The sequence below is a fragment of the Phyllostomus discolor genome, chromosome 4 (genome assembly GCF_004126475.2).
Source record: "Phyllostomus discolor isolate MPI-MPIP mPhyDis1 chromosome 4, mPhyDis1.pri.v3, whole genome shotgun sequence".
NCBI lineage: Eukaryota > Metazoa > Chordata > Mammalia > Chiroptera > Phyllostomidae > Phyllostomus > Phyllostomus discolor.
The window spans coordinates 38,249,844-38,274,843 of NC_040906.2; the positions used below are offsets into that span (position 1 = coordinate 38,249,844).

Sequence of the window (25,000 nt, forward strand, 5' to 3'; positions counted from 1 at the left end):
CTAAGTGTCAAGGGGTAAAATAAACAGCACAAAAGACACTGCACTTCTGACCGTAGCATTTGGCAGAACTGAAAGGAAAGGAGGCTGTGCTGCATGTTGAAGGGATTGTGGGCAACAGAAAGAAGACACCAGAGAAGATAAAATGTCACATGAAATCTTCATAGTCTTGTGCATATCCTTCGCCAGACCACCTCTCATGGTGGGCTCTAATCCCCCTCCAGGAACCAGACCTTTCTTCTTTTTTCTGGCTTTGCTTTGCTAAAGATAAAAGAAAGATAATTCATGAGGCTTTATCTACCATGTGAAACTTATCAAAGAGACACCAAAGCCTCTCGTCCCAGAAAAATTTTAGTTCTCCAAGGAAGATATCAGACCTAACCCAAGTCAATTTCTGTTATTATTTCAGAAATGGAGACTGTGAATGTGTTTGTAAAAAAAAAAAAAAAAAAAAAAAAAAAAAAAGTGTTAATGGTGAAAGCGGGGCTCTTGCTGTATCTAAAGAAAAAGAATTTCCTGAGACTCACAAGGGAAGATGTGACTTTGCTGTATGATTTATTGATGATGTACAATTAAGGGAGTTCCCCTCCTGACTTCCTATCTCTTCCCAATACCCCATCTCTGTTTTTCTCACCATGGAAAAAGTCCAGTCTTGTCTTCAGTAGGGCCAGGAAAAGGTCACTGCCCCAGTTTATGCTCCATATTAAAATCCAGTCTAGTCTGGCATCCAGCTAGCTTAAGGTGTGTTTCCAGCTGAAGTCCATGGCTATGCTGTGGTATTCAGCCTCCCTTCTGGAGCCTGCATGTGCAGTCCCTACAGCCATGAGCCACATGGCCAGGAGGGCCACATGCCTATGTAGAGAGGATATGTAAACACAAGGGGTGAGTGCAGGTCGCCTGGGCAAGAGAGAGAGCTTCTGTGTTCCCCGGGGCATTATAACGAGGAGCTTGGGCTTGGGATGGACCAGGTGCCCTTTCAAAAGAACCCATCAACTTCCCAGGCTTCTACAAGCTTTAGATGGTCCCATTTCCCAGTCAGTCCCTTCTTTCCCCAGGCTAGACAGACAGGCTTCTTAGGTCACACATCTCCCCCTGTGCCTGCAACCATCTAGTACCAGAGCGGGATGGGAGTGTTAACTCTCTTGGTGGATCACTGCTGTATTCTCTTAGGGTGTGAAGCTGCAGCTTCCTGGGGAGGCAAAAAGGTTCCTGCTTCCCAATTTATTAAGCTCAACGTCTAGTTTCCTGTGGCTCTCCTTTCCCAGCTAAATACTGACAGTGACAGTAAATGTCCCTTGCACTCTTGTTTTATTCCAGTTTAAATGGCATTGGTGGGTTGTTTGACATTTAAGTTTCCCAGGCTCTTTGATAAACATTAGGACTGCACCGCCATCCTAACACACATCGCCCCACACAGTTGTTCTTACCTTTTCTTGCTTGTTTTCCACTACAAATCGCAGTCAGTGAATCAGTAATCTTTTCAAGCCACAAGTTTCCAATAAAATACATGCATCTCGAGCTAAGGCTTCCAAAAAACTGGCATAATATAGTGACTTTTCACGTTGGGTAACTTTATCTTTTAGTAACTTTTCAAATCTGTGAAGTCATCTCTTGAAAATAAGTTCATAACACCTATTCTACGAATTATATTAGAAACACCAAAAGGTTTTTTTTTATTATTTTTCTGCTAATTTGAGGTCTGATTCTTCCTATACTTTTTTTAGCCTCAGTTCATCTCCTAAGTGTTACGGTGTTAGCACTGTAGGTTCTTCTAAATGCTTTTTAATTTCTTTTTGCCTTTCCTTGTGTTGCTACTCTATCTTTTTATCTTCTGTAATTTTTCTCTTTTCTGGAATGTTTACTTTTGGTTTTACTTCTGCTTTTTTGTGTTTTTTTCATCTTCATCACCATCTCAGTCACCCTTAACATCGTCATCCTTGTTGCCCCAGTGGTCCCTGTGGGCTGTCACACCGGCTCTGCCACGGAGAATGTGTCGGCTTCCCAGCAGTGGGCGGCTCCCACCGTGCTGTCAGGCCAGATGTCTGCAAGGAACGTTTCTGAAGGATACACAGAAAAATGTTTGTCTCTTGAAGGAAGCTGGGACTTGTGGAAATAGTGAGAAAAAACCTTAGTTTATTTGTATAATCGTTCTTCACAACAGTATTTTATTAACAAATATAGGAGATAATGAGTGCCTTAGGATGGTAAGTTTGAAATGTAGTCAAGAATTAAATTAGTGTCATTTAGATATGAACAATTAGAATATATATCTTAGATGACCCATATTTCTGGCTTAGTACCTGCTTAGCTTAGTGATCAAATTCTATCAAATTGATTTTACTTTATTACCAATTTCTAAAGCTTCATGAGAAATATGTTGGCTTGTCTGACAGTCAACAGCAGTGCCCACTAGTCCATGTGGAGAGAGCAGGATGGAGAGCTCTCGAGGTCAGGTATGTTGGTGGGTCTCAGCCTGGGCATGAGTGAAGCTTCCCAAAGCAGGCTCCTGGATATGGTTGGAATTTATATCCATGTTGTTAAAAATTTTTTGGTCTTGAATTAAGCACTTTTTAAAATATTCCTCCTAATAAATACATTAAAATGTATTTAAATTGTTAACATTATAACCAGTAAAATACTGCTTCTTTTAAACATAAAATTTTTATTATAATAAAATAAATATTTTCTACTTTAGCATCTGCTGTAAATGACAACCTATATGCATGCGGCCTCGCATCCCACACGCAGAGTGGCAGAAGCATGTGACAGATGTCTCTGCTTCTTACCGCTGGGCCGTGTCTGAATCCACATCTCCGAACCCGGTTAAGATCTCTTTTCTTTTTTTTTAGTTCCAACCTCAACTATTTTTACTTCATTAGTTTGGCACAGTATAATAAGAAGTAATATGGAACATATTCTATACCTTAAGGACTAGCCATAAAATTGCAGGCATAGAGTTCATTTCTAAAACAGTCCCTTCAGTGGACCAAAGCCAATGTGACTCAACTGGGCAGAAAATTGTGCTTTTGTTTTCTTACCCCTCACCCGCTCTTGGCATCCCATTTTATCAGCCAATAAGATGTAAATAGAAGTATATGCAATTTTTCTTAATCAACTAACAAAAACACTTCTGATAAAGTGTTTAGTGGCCACGTGTTAGGTAATACATTCATACAGAAAAAAATGCTCTTCAAGGAAACTGGAATACACCTTTTAGAGTTGTAAGTTACAATGTCTGATTTTTTCTTTCTAAATTTTTAAGATGCTATATAATGGATACTTTTTGAATGAGGTTTAACAAAGTAACATCATGAATTATTTATCTCATTCCTGTTGACTAATGTTGCAAATATGTATCCTTTTATTATACAGATTACAGTGAGCAAAGATTTGGTAGAACTTCCTAAACATTAATTAATGGAAACATAGAGCAAGTCATTATCTCAAAATTTTATAAATTTATGGAACTTTCTTCTTAGGACTTTAGCTAATAATTCCAGAACATAACTGGCAGTTCCTCAGTAAGTTAGACATAGAATTACCATGCATTCCATAATTCCACTCCTAGGTATTATGTACAACAAAGAGAAATAAAAACATATATCCTCATAAATAATGTGTACACCAATGTTTATAATAGCATTACTCATATAAGTCAAAAGGTAGAAACAACCCAAGTGCCCATCAATGGACAACAGACAAATCCAAATGCAGTATACCTTACAATTAGATATTGTTTAGCTTTAAAAAAGAATAAAGTACTGATACATAAAACAACATGGATCAACCTTGAACACATTTAGCCAGGTGAGGGAATTCGTTCACAAAACATCACATATCATATTATTCCATTCATATGAAAGTCCAGATTAGGGAAGTCTATAGTGGCTGCTTAGGGCTGAAGGATATGGCACATAATATCTAAAGAGTAGAGGGCTTCTTTTCAGGTCATGAAATATGGTAAAATTGATTGGTAATAGTGGTAATGCTTACATATATGTAAAACCACTGAATTATATAATTAAATGAGTGACTTATATGACATGTGAATCATGCAATTTTATCTCAATAAAACTATTTAAAACTTTTCCAGAAGAGAAGGGAACCTGCCACTGAGCAGGTCAGGATGGGTGTAGCTACTCAAGGCTGTCACCAGCGGCAGAGTCATCTGGCCATCCCCGCCTTACATGCAGCTTTGACCATAGGATCTCAATACAACTCCTTCACCTGTAACTCATGACCACACTCCAGTAGAAAAAAGTAGCAAAAAACGTACAGCACCTATAACAGGAAAGCAAAAACTTACCCAGAAGCCCCCACTGCTTTGCCTTTGGAGCCAGAAATATGACCATCTTCAGCAGCAAAAGAAAATGGGAATTGAGCATCTACTCTGGACCCCTTTCCACATCAAACAAAGTCTGGGGAGATGTGTACTAGGCACGCAATTTGAAGAATGTGTCACAAATTTCTATTAATAAGAAATAATTAAATTTCGTAAGTCTTTCACTTTTCACCAAGGACAAAGATTCAAGAGATTTTTAAAAATCAATGTTATAATTTTAGAGGATAGGAACTTATGTTAAAAGAGACTTCTTAACATTAAAAAAATAAGCAATGAATGTTTCCTTCTTAATCAAATATTAGTCTACTGTTATCCATCTTCACAGAGAATTTTTTAAATAATGAAAATCCCTTAAAATCAAAAAGCTGACATTTGTTTTCTGTAATTTCCTTTATAAATTCACAAAAATTCATGAATTTATTAATTCATTATCATTGGTTAAAGATATTCTATTGCTCGTGTCCTCTCAAGTTGCTGGGCAGTCATGGACATCTAATTCAATAATACTATAGAAGACATTTTAACTAACAGGGTGGGGTTTAGGGATATTTCACACTGAAGTTTGAACCGATTCTTAAAGAAAATTTATTCCTACCAGAAAAGAGAGAGAGCAATAAATAACAGAAGGATGGCTGGTACAAATACCATGGGGTATTTTATAAAAATGATATTGCAGAAAATGGTAAAACAATACATATCTGCAAAGACTCAGCAGACTCTGGAATGGCATGAAGTGATGCAGTTGCTAAAGAAACCTGAGGTGCTAATTATGTGAGTCTGACTATATAGACCATGCAAAGTATGGGGAAAATGTAAGAAGAGTTAAAAGAGGCCATGTGCACGTTACAAATCGCACATAATTTCATAACTGCAGCAATGAACAGTTCATGGCCTGTAATCTTTGCATCCTAAAAAATGACTCCTCCTTGTAAAGTTCAAAAGAAACATAGTCCCTCTTTGGCCTGAAGTTTGCAATTACTTCACCTCTAACAGATTTCAAATATTAGAGTGCACACCCAACATGGAGATAGTGTGGTTATAAAATACACTTTTAAATGCCTTTATAAAAAATGAATACATATATGAAAATTAATTTTTTCATTGATATGCATAAATGCCTGTGAATGTGGATTACAGTAAAATGATTACATTTTTAATATTTACTATATTAGCTTATTTACACTATTTATTCTTATTACTAAGATTTTGTTTATTGTTTTATAAAATGTTGCAATCAACTAGCAGTTGTATTTGTTATTATTCATAGTTTTGTTAAGAAGAGATGTAAGTGAAATAACACCTATTTTATTATAATTTACAATATCTTTTTACATATTTTAAGAATATTTTATAACTTTATTTACCTGAGTATAACAGTAACTTTGTTCATTGTTCTACTTTATTTTGGAGAGTTTGATGGGAACCCCTTGATATTTACTTGGATTAGAAATCTGGAATATTTCTTGAATATTTCAGGTATAATTTTAATATAAAAAAACTTCTGTAAAATATTTTTAAAAGTAAAGCTTAGTTCTTTTCCTGGCCTATTAAGAATTTAGAAATAGCACAATGTAGAATAAAATTTGATTTTTTACTTTAGTTATCTTAGAAAGAGAAAAATATAATTCTATACAAATAGTCATTACAATTTTTAGACAGTATTGGAATCAGAATTCCTAATTTTAGTTGTTTACTGCCATTTTAGTGTTGCAGTGAATTCTACTGGCCTAGACCTACTCTTTCCCAGGTGGGGAAGGGCTATTTCCTGTCTCTTCTCCTGGGCAGCACAGCATATGGGTGACACCTGGAAATCTGTGGCCATTTGCAAGCATGATGGAAAGTCTGGAAGGCCAAAGGTGACATGGGGAGGTAGAGATGAGAGAATCACTGAGAAATAGAGGTGGAACTCTGAATGAATTATTCCTAAAGACTTCTAAAATTTTAAGTTTCATAGAAGCTGGTGTAAACCTTTCATTAAAAAATAAAGTTTTAATAGAGCTTTTTATTATAAGTGAAAACCAAATAATTGACACAGATGGTAATATTCTGAAATTAGAAATAAATTTTATCTATTTATATGGTTCATTGTATCATAGGAGAGAGTGTGATATAAAAGAGAGACAGGGGCATGATTCCAATTTACTTTGGTGTGCAGAGTATCCTGGACATTGAACAGGCACTAAAGACAGAGGGTTCCATAAAAATCTGTGTCTCACTTCAAAGAGTTAGAGTTACGAGGGAGAAAACTAGCACATAAATGGAGAGTTTCACTAGGGTGTGGTCTGTGTATGGGTGCAAATGCTATACTTAGGATGTTCTTGGAAGAGAGGCCATCCACGCCTCATCTGATGGTATCTGAAACAATCAGTAATTACTAAGGTGCAGAAAGCAGAACGACTAAACACATGGACACATACATAATGTAATAAGATGACAAGTGTTATCTAGAGGTTACTTGGCTAAAACATAGAGTGTAAAGCAAGCATCAGAGAGAGATGAAGTTGCAGAGACAGGTCATACACAGATGATGTGCATTGTTCTGCAAAGTTCAGGCTTTAACATTGTAAAATAGAAAGTAACCATTATTTTGGGTGAAGCTATTAAAACACTGGGAGAAAACATTGGTATTTACTGAACTCAACATAGCACCTGGGCTATCTTCAGAGCCTGATAGCAGAAGAAAGAAATCATGTGTATATAGGAAGAGAATTCTTTCAAAATAAAGGTCCTAAAAGGCAAGGGATATTTTTCATTCTGGCAATCACCTAATGACAAATACTTGAAAGAATATCATGCCCCCAATTTAAGACAAGATAGAACAAATCAGTAAAGTTTTATGTATTTCACATTTTGTTTCATCTTAGAGGAAACTGTGTTGTTTGAGAGAGTTAATAAAGATGCGAGTAAATACTGTAAGATGGACAGCCACAGAGCAAGTCATAAACTATAAGAAAAGTCTGTCTTATTAGCCAGAAATGATGTCAGGTGACTCACATTTTTTGCCACTTTGCACATGCACTATGTCCATGGGTAACCATGAAAGTGCCCCAACTATGACTTGGATGTTTCAAGCAAAGTAGTGACTGTTATATTTGCAAGTACGGAATCCACAAATAATGAGGATCAACTGCATATGAATGCATTCTAAATTTTAAAATGAAAAGTAAAAACACAGGACTTTCTTGCCCATCACTATTCCCCACAACTCTGTCTTTCCTTTCCAGAAACTGCTTTTACTTTGCTATGTATTTCCATATGTGTACTTATAAAATTAAATAGAGTTTTAAATGAATGTGTCTCACAATAAATAAAAAAGAAAAGTCAGTCTTGACAGAGTTTCCAGTTTTGCACATGTAAAGGCTTGAAAGTTGACACTCCTTTCTAACAAGGAAAAAATTAAAGAGACTGAAAAATTGACAATTCTTCTTGGATCCATGAGAGAAGGGAGCACACAGGGCAAAACGCTGCCCCCAAAATTGGAGAGTCAGAGAAAACTGGAGTCATGGCTTACCAACGCCGAGACTCACCGGCTGAAAGGGCCCCTGAGAACAAGCGTGGGGGTAGGAAAACATGAACTGTGATTAATGAATTCCTGGAGGCTCACAGCGGACAAATCTGAGAGTTAAAAACGTCAGGAGGACCTAGTCATAGGATTGTCATCCCCAATACTGTAAAATTTACCTATGAAATCTCGACCAGGTCTCCACAATAAATGTCAGAGAAAAATCCCTTTACCCTTCCAGCAGGAGGAGGAGGGAAAAAAAAAACAATTTTGAAATGACCATTTTCTTAGTAAGGCCTATCATCAGGGAAAACTAGTTAATCAGAGCTTAACCTGCTGGGGTATTATTAAAGCCTAATTGACCTTTAGGACAGAAAATATCCAACTCTAGCCCACACTAGCAATTTTGTTATTACACCTAAGGAAAAAAAGAACCAAGAAACTCTTGTGAAATTTATAGTCCAGAGGCACAGAATCAGGAAAAGACTGAAATCTAATTTTATGACTATAGAATGCTTCCCTTTCCCCGACCCCTCATTACTAAGGCTTATTTACAGCAACTCCTTTTACACAGTACATCATGTCCAACTGTCAAGAAAATAATTACCAGGCACACCGAACGGCAAAACACACAATTGGAAGAGACAGAGCAAACATCAGAACCAGACATGGCAGGGATGTTGGAATTATCAGACTGAGAAGTTAAAACAACTTTAATATGCTAAAGACTCTAAGAACAGATGGATAATATAAACAGAGAAATGGAAATAAGAAAGAACCAAAAAGAAATGCTACAGATAAAAATATTGTGAAAGAACTGAAGAATGCCTTTGATGGGTTTATTAGTAGACTGAACACAGCTGAGAAAAGAATCTTTGAGCTAGAAGATATAGTAATAGAATCCTTGAAAACCTAAAAGCAAGAACAACAGAAAGGACAGGATATTCAAAAAATTGAAACAACTACAAAAGGTGCAATATGCATAATGGGAATACCAAATAAGAAGAAGAGAAAGAAAGGAGATGAAGTATTTGAAATGATAATGATTGAGAATTGCCCAAATTAATGTCAACACCAAGCCACAAAGCCAGGAAGCACAAAGAAAAAGCTGGACAAATGTAAAAACAAAAACAAATAAAAACAAAAAATGAATCGCACCTAGACATTAGGTTCATTGCACCTGTTTTCAAACTATAGAAAATGAAACATAACAAAAAATCTGAAAGAATAGAATTAAAAACACCTCACTTATAGAAAAACAAAAATAAGAATTACATTTGACTTGTCATGAACTATGCAAGTGAGAAAAGAATGGGGTATAATTAGTTTTGAGAAAAATTGACCACCAACCCGGAATTCTGTACCCCATGAAACTATCCTTCTAAGTGAGGGAGAAACAAAGAATTTCTCAGACAAATGAAACTTGAGGGACTACATTGCCAGTAGACATGGTTTACAAGAAATGTTAAAAGAGTTCTGTAGAGAGACGGGAAATAATAGAGGCAGAAACTTGCTTCTCCATAAAGTAAGGAAGAGCACTGAAGAAGGAACATATGAAGATAAAGTAAAAACTACTATTTTTCTTTTTTTTTCAGGGGAGAGCGTGAACACAGTCCCCCACTACCACAAATTACGCAGTCAAGTTTCCCACATTTGGGGAAATTGCAGGGGTCAGCACATTCGGAGTGCAATGGATAAGCCTCGTCCTGGGAAAACCACCTTCGTGATCATGGTATCTCACCTGCCAGGGCAGTATTATTTTTCTTATTTTTAATGTACTTAATAAATGACAGTTTGTTCAAAATAATACCAATAATGTATTCAACAGTGCATACTTACTTATATCTTACACATATATATCTTGTATATATATAATGCTATATATGCTTATCTATGTTTATATATAAGTAAAATTAATTATAATAATGACACAGATGATTGGAAGAGGAATTAGGATTATTTTGCTATTATAAAGTATTCACATTTCCCCTGAAGTGGTATAATGTTATTTGAAAGTAGATATAGATTAGCTGTAAATGTATATTGCAACTCTAGGGCAATGACTAACAAAACATAAAAAAAAATTAAGTATAACTGATACTCCAAAAAAATGACAAAATGGAAACATAAAATATTCAATTAAAACCACAAAAGGCAGAAAATGAATGGAAGATAAAAACAGAACAAAGAACAAGGGCAGTAAATAGAAAAGACTAATGAACATGATAGCTACCATCCCAACTATGTCAGTTGTCAGTTTGCATGCCAATGGCCTAAGTGCACCAATTAAGACACATTGTCAGAGGGTATCAAGAAATAGGACCAACTATACATGGTCTGTAAGAAACGCACATTAAACATAGAGACACATATAGATTAAAAGTGTATGGATGGAGGATAATATCTTATGCTTACACTAACCAAAAGAAAAATCAATCTTCACAGAGATAAAGAAGAATAGTCATACAGTGGGAGATGATATCAGACCCAGTTGATGGGGTTAATGCATGATTAATTAAGTAGCCTCCTAATCATCATGTCTGGAGATATAAATGATATATCTTGCTCTGTAGGATTCATAATATTCCACCCACAGTGGAAGGACACCAACTATATTTATTATGCTTCTCAAATGAGTACTGACATTTAGAAATTATCTATTGAAAATTGCTCCTGAAATATGTCAATGTTGAAGTCATGAAATTTCTTTCATTTTGCAGGTGAGTAACTAAACCAACTTCAATAAATTTTATGTTCTTTTATAGACATGACCGCATAACCACAGAGAGCTTTGTAAACACCAGCCCTAATAAAAGCTAGCAGGTATATTTTACAACACATTTAAATTTGAGTGAGGGCACTCACTGGAAATAATTAGTTTTCTTCTCCATGACAACACAATTCTCAGTTACTACATGTACTCTGAGTAACACATACCAGCTATGGGAACAGTTTAGATTTTCAGTACACTTCTCTCAGAGGGGTAAGAAAAGCTAAAAATATTACTGACTGTTTTATACCAGCTCCTAAAACAACTAGTGGCTAATACTCTTATGCTTTGGAAAACAGATTTACATTTTATAATAACAATGACTGGCACCAACTATCCACATTCCATACCCAGAGCACAAGGTCTGAGTAACAGATTATTTTAAAGCTTGTGGCCAGTTAAGTGACTTTTCTGTTTTCTAGAGTAGAAAATTAATCTTCATTACATCTTCTTAAAAGACTAGGAGGTCTACAGTATAATAGTCCCAACAAAGAATTCTCTGGTTTCTGTTTTTATTTATTTTAAATGAGATGCAAATCCTTTTCTATCAGTTACCAGGGATAAGGCGTGCCTTGGGTGAGGACTTGACTGTACCAGCAAGGCAGCGAAGTGATGTTCCAGGGATTGTTGTAGTTCTCCAGTTGATAATGAACCCAGTGAAGTAAACAAACTAACAATACCACAATAAAGAATAGTTACACACATACTCATACATGGCCATGCCCAATACTCAGAAAGCAGTACCAATCAAATAATAATCCTCTACAGTTCAAATAAGTAAAGAAAATGTTAGCTGCTGATTTCCTCTCTGAAAGTAGATTGTGTATAGTAACTTACATTTGCAGACCTTGTTCTTAATGATAATTCCAGAATCAGTCCTTTTATCTGTTTTGCTTCACAGCATTTAGTTGTTGATATTTATTTCTTTATCATTTATATCATTATGTTTACTTTCAATGATCACTTTCAGGCTGAGGATACATCTCTTCAATTTTCTGCAAAAAATATTTCACCCATCCTCTATTCAAAACTTCATTTTCTGCCATTTCCTTTTCTACTATTTTTGTCTAAACTTAACCTCCTTTTATGCCTTTATCTCTTATGCTGTATCCTTGGTTACATTTGTAAAAAACTCTACCTTCCATTACTTAGAATTCTCAGTTCTAAGAAGCTATAAATTATAAAATGCAGGAGAAATGCAGTAACAGATTTTTTTAAAGAAGTAAATGTTATTTTAATTGCACTTTTCTTATTAACTTAAGAGAAACAGGAAACATTTGCCAAAATAGTTTTAAGTTACTGTGTTCATTTGGATTGTGTTTAAAGTAGATTATATGTAAGGTTAAGTCTGTAAAAGATTTATTTGAAAAACATGTATTAGGTAAAACGGGATGGTGCTCAGAAGAGTATGTTAAATTAACAGCTTTGTTTTTCTCTTTCTTTTGGAATTTAGATATTTTATTGTTTATGCTATTACAGTTGTTCCAATTTTCTGCTTTGCCCTCCCTCCACTCAGCCTGCCCCCCCACTCCCACAGGCAATCCTTACACCTTGTTCATGTCCATGGGTCATGAGTATATGTTCTTTGACTAATCCCCTCAACTTCTTTCAACCAGTCCCCACTTGACTGTGCCCCTTACATCTGTCAGTCTATACCATGTTTCTATGTCTCTGGTTCTATTTTGGTTTTTAGTTTATTTTTTTTATTAGATTCTATTTATAAGTGATATCATATGGTAGTTGTTGCACACTGACTGGCTCATTTCACTTAGCATAATAATCTCCAGTTCCATCCATGCTATTGCAAAAGGTAAGAATTCCTTCTTTTTTACTGTTGTATAGTATTCCATTGTGTAAATGTACCACAGGTTTCTTTTAATTCACTCATTTAAATGGGCACTTGGGCTGCTTCCAAATCTTGGCTATTGTAAATAGTGCTGCTATGAATATAGGGGTCCAGACATTCTTTTGAATTGGCATTTCCAGATTCTTAGGATATATTCCCAGCAGTGGAATCACTGGGTCAAAAGGCAGTTACATTTTTAATTTTTTCAGGAAACTCCATACTGTTTTCCACAGTGCCTGCACCACTCTGCATTCCCACAAAGAGTACACTGTGGTTTCCTCTTCTCCACAACCTCACCAGTACTTGCTAGCTGATTTGTTAATGATGGCCATTTTGGCAGGTGTGAGGTAATATCTCACTGTGGTTTTAATCTGCATCTCTCTGATGGCTAGTGGTGTTGAGCATTTTTCCATATGTCTATGGGCCATCCGTATGTCTATCCTTTCCATCCGTTCTTTGGAAAAATGTCTATTCAGGTCCTCTGCCCATTTTTTTAATTGGATTATTTGTGTTTCTGTTGTTGAGCTGTATGGGCTTTTTATATATTTTGGAGATTAAACCTTTGTCTGATATATTATTGGCAAATATGTTCTCCCAATCAATTGGTTCCCCTTTCATTGTGATGATGTTTTTTTTTTAATCTGTGCAAGAAGCTTTTTAATTTAATATAGTCCCTTTTGTTTATTTTTTTGTTTTCCTTTCCCTAGGAGATATATTGGCAAAAATATTGCTATGTGAGAAATCTGAAATTTTCCTGCCTGTGTTTTCCTCTAGGATTTTTATGGTACCATGACTTGTATTTAGGTCTTTTATCCATTTTGAGTTATTCTGGTGTAAAGTGTAAGATGGGTCTAGTTTCATCTTTTTTTGTATATACCAGTCCAGTTCTCCCAACACCATTTATTGAAGAGGCTGTCTGTGGTCCATTATATGTGCTTGCTTCCTTTGTCAAATATTAATTGACCATAAAGTAGTAGACTTATTTCTGGGTTCTCTGTTCTGTTCCATTGATCGGTATGTCTATTCTTAATCCAGTATCAGACTGTTTTGATTACAATGGACTTACAGTATAATTTGATATCAGACATTGTGATCTTTCCAGTTTTGTTCTTTATCAAGATTGCTGAGGTCGTTCAAGGGCTTTTTTGGTCCCATATAAATTTTTGGAATGTTTGTTCTAGATCTGTGAAATATGTCATTGGTATCTTGATAAGAGTTGCATTGAATCTGTAGACTGCTTTGGGCAGTATGGACCTTTTAATGATGTTAATTCTTCCAGTCCAGGAATACAGTATATACTTCCACTTATTTGTATCTTCCTCAATTTCTTTCTTCAGTGTTTTAATTTCTGAGTACAGATCTTTTATGTCCCTGTTTAAATTAATTCTTAGGTACTTTATTTTCTTGTTGTTGCAAGATTATAATAAATGGTATTATTTTATTAGTTTCTTTTTCTGATATTTCATGATTGGTGTATAAAAGTGCCATCAATTTCCAAATATTGATTTTGTATCTCACTACTTTGCTGAATTCATTTATTAATTAGGTCAGGTATGTTTTTCTCTTTAATTGTGTATTTCAAATAAATGGTTTCTCTTAAATGTCAGCTCACCTCTTTGACAAATAAAGGCTTGACCTCTTCTTGACTTTAGAATGATTAAACTATCCATTGCAGACTTTAAATGTTCCAACATATGAATCATAGGAGTGCCAGAAGGAGAAGAGGAAGAGCAAGGAATTGAAAATTTATTTGAAAACATAATGGAGAACTTCCCTAATCTGGCAAAGGAAATAGACTTCCAGGAAGTCCAGCAAGCTCAGAGAGTCCCAAAACAGTTGAACCCAAGGAAGCACACACCAAGGCACATCATAATTATATTACCCAAGATTAAAGATGAGGAGAGAATCTTAAAAGCAGCAAGAGAAAAGGAGACAGTTACCTACAAAGGAATTCCCATCAGACTATCTGCTGATTTCTCAAAAGAAACCTTACAGTCAAGAAGGGGCTGGAAAGAAGTATTCCAAGTCATGAAAGGCAAGGACCTACATCCAAGATTACTCTATCCAGCAAAGCTATCATTTAGAATGGAAGGGCAGATCCAGTGCTTCCCAAATAAGGTCAAGTTAAAGGAGTTCATCATCACCAAGCCCTTATTATATGAAATGTTAAAGGGACTTATCTAAGAAAAGGAAGATGATCAAAACTATGAAGGGTGAAATGACAACAAATTCACAACTATCAGTAGCCCAACCTAAAAACAAAAACAATAATAAATTAAGCAAACAACTAGAATAGGAACAGATTCACAGAAATAGAGATCACATGGAGAGTTATCATCAGGGAAGGGGAAGGGGGAGAATGGGGGAAAAGATACAGGGAATAAGAAGCATAAATGGTAGGTACAAAATAGACAGGGGGAGGTTAAGAATATGGGAAATGGAGAAGTCAAAGAACTGATATGTATGACCCATGGACATGAACTAAGTTGGGGGAATGATGGTGGGAAGGGAGGGGTAGAGGGGAATAAAGGGGAGAAAAAATGGGACAACTGTAATAGCATAATCAATAAAGTATATTTTTAAAAAGAAAACATTAGGATCTAGTCAAAGAAATTTGGCTGTGTTTTAATCGTTTGTCTTATGACAATAAACAGGTTTTGTATACATTTTTTTATCTCACTGCTACAGCGTTTGGAGGCATTTAAATTATATATTTGGTACCCAAATTAAAAGCAAATTTGATCTTTGTGGTGCTATCACAATAAATATCCTAACTGTAGTCTATCAAATGAGTCTATATTTTATCCATCACTATGTTTGCATTGCACACATTGAAAAAGTATATCATAAGCCACTTTGCAGCAGGCAAGATGCATCCAAATTTTAATAACAAACTATTTCTAATTTCTCTCCTTCCTGTCAGTTTTGTCATTGCTGCATTTCATTTCACTTATATATACACAGAAGATTTATTATATATACACATAAGTATATACATAAGATTTACATATATACATTAGATTTATTATATATACACTTAAGATACATACATAAGCATACAAAATCAAATACATGTTAGTATTATTTTGCATGAACTATTACTTGTTAGATGAATTAATAACATAAAAAGTTTTTATTTTACCTTCACTCATTCCTTCTTAGATGCTTTCTTCCTTTATGACCCAAGTTCCTGATCTACCATATTTTGCTCTGTATGATGCACACTTTTTGCCCAAATTTTTGAGACAAAAATAAAGATGCACATTATACATGGATAGTACTAATTCCATATCTGTATAAATGTTTTTAATTCATGTATTTATGTATTAAAAGTGTAACTCTAGAAAGCAATAATATCTATATGCAAAACAATATCATGGAACATGATAATCAGTTTTGTTTCTAAAAAAATAAATAAAAGATTGAATTAAAATTTAAAATGAAAGATTTTTTCCTGAAAGTTTGGGCCAAAAACGTGATGCACACTATGCATGGGAACACATTATACATAGTAAAATGTGGTATACTTTTTTCTCTCTCTAAAGTGCTCTATTAAAACTTCTTGCAAGCTTTTGTCTCACAAAATTGTCTACTGGCAGCAAATTCTCTCAATTTTCTTTTTCCTGAGAAATTGCTTACTCTCCTTCACATTTGAAGAATAATGTCATAAGGTAAAAATTTTAGGATGGTAGAGTTTTTATCTCAAAACTTCATTTCATGTTATTCTTTTCTTGTATGATTTCTGAGAAGTCTGACATAATTTTTATTTTTCTTCCTCTGTAAGAGAGAGATGTTTTTATCCTCTGGCTATTCAAGGATTTTCATTTGTCTTTAATTTTGAAAATTATATGTCTAGGTGTAGTTTTATTTGCTCGGTGTTCTCTGAGCTTCCTGGATCTGTGGTTTGGTGTCTAGCATTAATTCAGGAAAATCTCAGTCATTATTGTTTCAAATAATTCTTCTCTTTCTTTCTTCTCCTTTTGGCATTTCCATTAGGCTTATGTTACCTTTTGCATTTATCCCATAGTCCTTGGATATTCTGCTTTGTGTTTTTTTCCAGTTTTGATTCATTTATTTTTATTTTTGGCTTTGCAGTTGTGGAGATTCCTATTGCTATCCCTTTAGTTCAGAGATTCTTAGTCTACTAATAAACCCATCAAAGGCATTTTTTTCATTTTTATTACACTCTTTTTAATCTTTAGAATTTCTTTTTTCTTCTTCTTAGGATTTCCATCTCTCTGTTTACATTGCCCATATGTTCTTGTATGCTGTCTACTTTATCCATTGGAGCCCTTAGCATATTATTCCTACATTGCTTTAAATTTCCAGTCTAATGATTCCAACATCCCTGCCCTGTCTGGTTCTGATACTTGCTCTGTCTCCTCGAATTGTGTGTTTTACCTTTTGGTATGCCTCGTAATTTTTTTTTCTTGACAGCTACACATGATGTACTGGGTGAAAGAAATTGCTGTAAATAGGACTTAGTAATGTGGTGTTGAGTTTGGTGGGAGGGAAAGCATTTTATAATCCTAAAGTTAGGTCTCAGTCTTTTAATGAGGTATGCCTCCTGACAGTGAACTTTTTAAGAGTTTCACAGATTTTTCCTCCTCCCTTATGTGGGTCAGGATCATGAGAGTGGGCTGGAGTTTGGTATTTCCTTCCCTACAGGTCAGTGGGTTCTGACTATACGCCAGTGAGCTAGGATTTGGTTAACTAGTTTCCCTTAAAGGTTGGCCCTTTTAAGGAAAAGAGAAGGTTGTGCTGTATTTTAAAAGTTTCTTTTGCCCTCTCCCTGCCAGAGGAAGCACACAGAGACTTTTCTCAGGTACTTAATTTGGGAATTTGTTCAAAGTCTTGGAGGGAAATCTCATGAAATTGGGGGGAGTGTCCTCCTATGACTAGGCCCCATGGAGTTTTTAACTGTCAGACTCATTCACACTGAGGCTCCAGCAATGTGTCAATTGCAGTCCAGGTGTTTCTTTTGATATTGGTTCCTCCAAGGGTTTCTGCTCCTAAGTGTCTGGGTCAGTGAGCGTGGGTCCAGCAGTTTGCACTGTGTTCCCTGTTTTCTTAGGGATGGATCCAAGAAGACTTGTTGATTTTTCAGTCTGTTCAACATTTTACTTGTTGTTAGGATGGAGTGGTGACTTCCAAGATTCCTCCATGTGAAATTGGAAACTGCTTTCTTACCTATGAGTTTTTCATGAGACATTCTTCTTAGATTGCAGAAATGCCCTCTATTTCTATTTGCTGAGAGGTTTTTTAAAAACATTTTTATTATTTGTCCTATTTTTAACTTTTTATTGAATATAATGGGGTGACATTGGTTAATAAAATTATATAGATTTCAGGCATCCAATTTTATAATACATCATCTGTATATTGTATTATAGTTTTGGGGTTGGCCTAATGCTATTCTTTGCATATTTTTAGATGGTCATATGTTTTATTTCCTGAATTTTCTGTTGTGTTTAATTTTATAGACTTATATTTAAATTAACTAACTTTGGATGCCACCAGGGCTAAGTACTTTTGGTCATAAAGTTTTGTGTTTTAAAATATTTCTGGATTCCACTTGTTAAAATTTTATTTGGGATATGTGTCTTTGTTCATGAAGTATATTATTCTCTAATTTACTTTTCTTAAAATATCTTTGTCAGTTTTTTCCTCAAGATTAAGCTCATAAAATGAATTGAAAAGTAATATTGTTTTTTTTTTATTTTTCACATTGGATGTTTTCATTTTTTTCCTGCTCAATTAAGGTAGCCATTTATTAATTTTATTAAAGTTTCCAGTCCCTTATTTTACACCATTCACAAAAATTAACCCAAAATGAATTGAAAACTTAAATGTAAGACCTGAAATCATTAACGTTTGGAACAAAACATAGGGGAAAAATGATTCCTTGATGTGGATCTTGGTAATTCACACCTAAAGCACAATCAACAAAATCAGAATAAACAAGTAGGACTACATCAAACTAAAAAGCTTCTGCATAGTAAAAAATCCATCAACAAAGTAAAAAGCCTACAGAATGATGAAAATGTTTGCAAATCATATATATAATAAGGGGTTAATATCCAAAATATGTAAGGAACTCATACAAATCAAGAACAAAAAACAAAAAACAAAAACAAATAATCCAAATTTAAAAATGGGCAAAGGACCTGAATATATACAAATGGCCAACAGGTATGTGAAAACATGCTCAACAGCACTAGTCATTGGGGAAATGGAAATTGAAACCGCAGTGAGATACCATCTCATGCCTTTAGAATGGCCATTATAAAAAAGACAAGCGATAACAGATGCTTCAAGGTTATGGAGAAAAGGGAACCCTTGTGCATTGTGGGTGGGATTGTAAGTTGATACAGCTGCTATGCAAAACAGTATGAGAGTTTATCAAAAATTTTAAAATAGAACCACCATATGATTCACAAATTCCACTTTAGGGAATATGTCTATAGGAAATGAAAACATTAACTTGAAAAGGTATCTTCATCACCATTTTCATAGCAGCATTATTTACAATAGCCAAGACATGGAAACAATCTGTGTCCATTGCTGGATACATGGATAAAGAAGTTGTAGTATATATGTGCAATGGAATATTCATCAGCCATAAAAAAAAAGAAATCCTACCATTTGCAGCAATATGGATGGACCTTGAAGGTATTTTGCTAAGTAAAATGTCACACAGAAAGACAAATACTATATGAGATCACTTGTATGTGAAATCTAACAAATAAACAAATAAACAAATGAATGAAAATCTCACCAAACTCATTGGAAAAGATATCAGATTTGTGGTTACCAAGGGTGGAGGATTGGAGGAGGAAAAATTAGAAGATGGTTGTTAAAAGTATAACTTCCAGTTATAAGATGAATAAGTGTACTAGAGATATAAAGTACAACATGATGACTTTAGTTAACACTACTGAATGATATATACAGAAGTTAAGAGAGTAGATTCTAACAGTTTTCCTCACAAGGAGTATTTTTTTATTGTATCTGTTCAAGATGATGAATGTTAACTAAACCTATTGTAATAATCATTTCACAATATGTGTAAATCTAACCACCATCTACATGCCTTAAATTAATACAATGATATATGTCAACTGTTTTTCAATAAAACCAGGAGAAAATTTTTCACCAGTTTCATTTTTAGCTTCATTATTTTCTTTATTGTTTAACATTTTTCTATTTCTTATCTTTATCATTTCCTCTTATACTCACTTTTCATTAATTATATGTTTTAGCTTCTTAATGTAAAGAATTGGATCCTTAATTTTAAATCTTTGCATAATTTTGATACTAGTATCTTTATATTGTTAAATAATTCTATTAGTATACCAAAATTTCTTAACAATATTGAAAAATATATCATTTTTGATGAGATAAATTATATTATTTGAATTTAAATTTCAAGAACATCTTGTGGAAAATTTTGTTAAATACACAATCCATCTGTCTTTTATATATTGAAGACAAAACATTATTGTCAATAAATGATTGAATTAATATTACTCATAGTTGGGTTATACTTTAAACATGAGGAGCCACGTCCAAATTCATATCTGTGCTTTTGTTTATCATCATTTCTAAGATCTAAGTCTGCAGGATATATTCACAAAGTCCTAAAGAAATTGCAATGTGAAAGGAAGCTTTGGATATGTACATGTTACTACTAAGTTATTTCCTTGAAATGTCATAAAATAAAATCCAGATGTGTGATAAATATTCAAAATAATTTTAAAAGAAGTTACCTTTTAGTTGTTGAATTCATGTTTCTTTTTCATCCTCTTTCTTGCCCCAATCTATTCTCTTACTGCAGTCCTAAGGGACCATTGTTAACATGGCAAATATACTGCTGGCTGAGAGAAAAGTATGTTTTCTCATAATGTAATTAAAATTTTATATCTTTCCATAGATCTTTACATATTTCCAAGGACAAGGTTGAAAATTAGTTTTCAGTGTTAGACAATTCAACTCATATCATATTAACAAGTAATAAGTCACTTTAAAACTGTTAATTAGAATTGTTTTCCCCCATGGAATCAGCTTTATATTGCTCTATTGAAGTTATAGAAGATATTTGGATGGGGAGAATATTACTTGTTTCAGACAACACATTCTTTAGTTAATTATTCAGCAAGTTCACCATTTGCAGGCTTAGTTATAGAAGTTTTAAAATGGATCTTGGACAGTCATTATTGTACAGTATGATATTTAGCACCGGAGCTTCTGACCCATGGGCTGCATGTTGTTAAACATAATGGCATTCTATTTTGTGCCTTTGGCAAAGAACCCTATCTAACTTCAAACTCACACAAATAGACAGAGCTCCTTTTTATTATGTACTGTAAGGGAATTTGGAAAATATTTCATAAAATTAACAACCACATGTAAAAAACAATAACTGCATTGACTGTATTCTTAGAAACAAAAGAATATTTTATAATTAGGAATAGTAAAAATGTAAGTTCAAAAGGTCACCATTATTTTTAATTGTGTGCTATCCAGCTGGTTATGATGATTTCCATGAATTTATGGCAAACAAAAAATGAAGTGCATGTTTATTCTCATTACTAGGAATTAGAGAAGTACACAAAAGAATCAAAATTAAGATACAAAAATAAACATTATATCTTTCATTGGTGATCCATATCTCTGTCAACATTTTATATTAATAAAATTGTGATCAATGTTTAAAGAGTGCCTATCATGTGCTTGAAAGTCCATGTGTACAAGTGTGTTCCTGAAAATGTTTCAAATAAATACAAATTTTGTAATATACTACAATTGCAGCATACAATTTAACGGGATTCCTTAGTAATTTCTTGATGAAGTGAATAATTGTTTCTCGGTGTTTCTTTTCTAGAAATAAAATTCCTAAATATTGGAGAGTGAGATAAGATGAGCAAACATACCCATATGTTCATCAATTTGACATTGAATGGTATTACTGAAAGTATTGATAATAAATTAAAAAGTCACTTTGAAATTTAAGAAAAATTTAAGAAATTACTATGACATTTAGTGCTTTTTGTATGTATTATATTAATCATATAGTTAAAAATTAAAAGTTTACCTAAAGGATAAATTATTACTTTTAATGTTTCTTTTCTGTTACTTAGATTTGTTGGCAACTTTCCTTGTTACATGCCTAAAATTTCTTTGTGCATGTCTCTGACACATAGGAAAGACAAATATTTCATTCAACTCCACAAGCTCTAGATGCCTTTGCTTCTCTCTGACCCTTTAAAATATCCCAGGTGTCCTTATATTCCTTTGTTTTGTCAATTTGTACTAATCTCCTACTGCTCTTCAATATAAATATATAGCCCCCCACTCCTGCCACAGACCTCATAACACCTTGGTCACTTAAAGAAACATTGAGTTTCATTTGCTGTTTTCTATTTTGAGTCAGAAAAAAGTCTTGGCCATGGCCATAAGTCTGTAAGACATATGAGCAGTAAGTCTGTAAGACTTATGAACTCCCCTGAGCAGTTGTCTGCTCAAGGGAGGGGCGGGGGCAGACAGCTGAGGGAGGAGAGGAAGCAGGATAGTATAGTGGTGGAAAGGGGCACAGAGGACAGGACAAGGGACAGGGACAATGTCTAGCTATTCTGCTGTGAGAGGAAAGAAAAGGAGGAATTGAAGCTCTTTGCCTGACATTCCTGCTGCCTTTCTGCTCAGTGAACCATTACTCATTCTTTTCTTTTTCAGGATTAAAAAAATATATTGTATTTTTTCTATTACTATTTAGCATCCTTATACTCTACCCCCATTATCAACACACTATTGTCCATGTCCATGAGTCATTTTCCTTTTTGCTCAAGCTCCCCTGACCTCCCCCTAGAGCTGTCAGTCTGTTCTCTATCTATGAGTCTGTCTCTATTTCGCTTGTTAGTTCAGTTTGTTCATTAGATTCCACATATAAGTGAAATCATATGGTATTTGCCTTTCTCTAACTGGCTCATTTCACTTACCATACATAATGTTCTCCAGGTCCATCCATGATGTCACAAAAAGTAAAACCAAGGAACTACTAGAATTGATAAATGAATTCAGCAAAATAGGAGGATACAAAATATCCAGAAATCAGTTGCATTTTTATATGTCAATAATGAACTAACAGAAAAGAAAATTAAGAAAATGATTCATTCACAATTGTTTCAAAAAGAATAAAATATCTAGGAATAAACCTAACCAAGGATGTAAAAGAACTGTACTCAGAAAATTATAAGACACTGAAGAAAGAAATTGAAGATACAAATAAGTGGAAGCATATACAGTGTTCATGGATATGAAGAATAAACATCATTAAAATATCCATGCTACCCAAAGCATGGATATTTTGGGAATCTATAGATTCAATACAATTCTTATCAAGATTCCAATGATGTATTTCACAGAACTAGAACAAATATTTCAAAAAATTTATATAGAGCTACAAAAAGTCCCACATAGCAACAACAATCCTGAGAAAGAAGAACAGAGTCGGAGGAATCACACTACTTAATATGAAACTATACTATAAGGCCACAGTAATCAAAACAGTATGGTACTGCCATAAAAACAGACACATAAATCAATGGAGCAGAGTAGAGAGTTTATTGTTTACATCTCCATTCAACTGCTACCATTTCTGTGAAGTCTTTCCTAATTGTCTCAGAAGAGATGAAACACTATATCTTCTATTTAATTTCACATAAATCTCTATAAAAGTATCCTTACGTTTTATTTGAAAAATATGAATTTCAAATGCAAAAATAGAGATTAATAAAATTAGAGCAAGATCTTGTTCTTTTGTGTTACCAGCAGAAAGAAATATTGTTTTCTTAGCAAGAAAATTCAGCCCCTGCCTCTAAAATAGAGAATACTTGAAGTGGCTGAATTTATACACTGAAATGCTCCTAAATTGAATAAATTATTTCCAAAGGAAAATATCAGCCATTCAACTTTTGTTGAATAATGTATGCAAGTTGAGGGCCACAAAGGGCCATCAACAATTACCTGAGATCATAAAGGATATTAGAGAGAATAAAGTGGGGTAAGTAGATAAAGGAGGGAGATAATGAGCCTAGAAAATAAAACAGAACTCTGAGATTTCAAAGAAATAATTCCAGATACACATGAACAAAAATGCGTTTTACACCAACGTACTTCCAAAGTTGCAATGGCTTTGGTGATGGTGGCGAAAGGGTTGGTACATGACATGTCAGATCCATGTGCAAAGTAGTTACGGGTGAAGTACCATCTTTCTGCCTGGGTTCTGCAAGTATACTTGTTTATATGCAAACACTCCTCCCCTGGATGTAAGCCAATTAAATACAGGTGCTTTTTCATCTTGACATCTACAGTAACTCATGTAGTGCACATACAAATTGTTCAGGAGATAGTGGTTGGATGAATAAGAAAGGAATAGTCCAAACTGTGCCTAGGCACAGTGACAAACTGAGAGAGTTGGACGTACTTAACAGAGCTGGGGCTAATGCAGCCATTAGACAAGCCAATGGCTCTAGTGTGTCTGTCATGTTCTCCTGGTCCAAGGAGCTAAGTGTTCATTTCCCTTGCTCAGCAGCCCTTTATAAAAAAAGCCAGAGCAGGAATAATTTTATTGTGAGGCTATAGAACAGCCCACCATTTTCTCTACTTTCATCAACCATTTGTCACCCAACACCAAATACAAACTCCCAAGCATTTTCCCTCTAATATCTGTCACCTTGTCATGTCTGTTTGGGGGAAGCCTAAGGCATAAATCCTTCTCACGCCTGAGCACAGGGAAAGTCCAGAAACTCTAGAATAAAAAAATAGAAAATCTGTCCTCTGTGTGTGTTATGCACCTGATCTGTGGTGTCAGTATTCCAAAACCTAGAGCTAATATTCAGAAGGGACTTCTTGTTATTAAGTGACTCAGAATAACAATTACATATTACAACCAGATTCTGAAAGTTAAGTTCAAGTTCTAGAGATAGTTTACCTTGGAAATTTTTACCTTAAAACCACACTGGCATATTAAAAAATAAACATACATTTCAAATCATCACTGTGCTTGGACAAAATTGAGGGAAAATTTTGTTTAAAATATACCAACACATAGATATTAAGAAATAAAATAATTCTAATAAAAACAAAAATCTTAGATAAGATTTATTATCATGGTTACTTCAGATGTTAGGTTCTGAGAAGCTAGGATTTCCTTTTTATTTCTTGAGAGTGGATCAATCATTATTAGCCTATCTAAATAAGGAAAGTGGGAAAACTTGCTTAATTTTAATAGAAGAGAAAAAGAGTCAAGTTTTAAGGGTATATGATAGAAAACGACAATAAATTTCAAGTGTGTTTTAATTAAAACATTCATACTTATCTGTGGTTTTTCATACTATCCAGCAGGTTATCATGCTGTATATTTAAAATACCAAAAGAATGCATGTAACTTCAGAATGCAGATCAAAGAAAAATACTGTGTCTATAGTGAGAGGTGAGATTGTTTCTGTGTAGAAAACTCAAGATATCTTTAAACTAGCCCAGTGT

At 34.3% G+C, this 25,000-nt stretch overlaps 1 non-coding gene and 1 pseudogene across 1 annotated transcript; both read right to left on the bottom strand.

Moving 5' to 3' along the window:
• LOC114494808 overlaps positions 1 to 25,000 on the bottom strand; it is a 32,172-nt pseudogene continuing 7,172 nt past the window's right edge.
• LOC114495852 lies at positions 9,434 to 9,597 on the bottom strand. Its single transcript, XR_003684517.1, has one exon. It is a non-coding gene; the product is annotated as a U1 spliceosomal RNA (small nuclear RNA).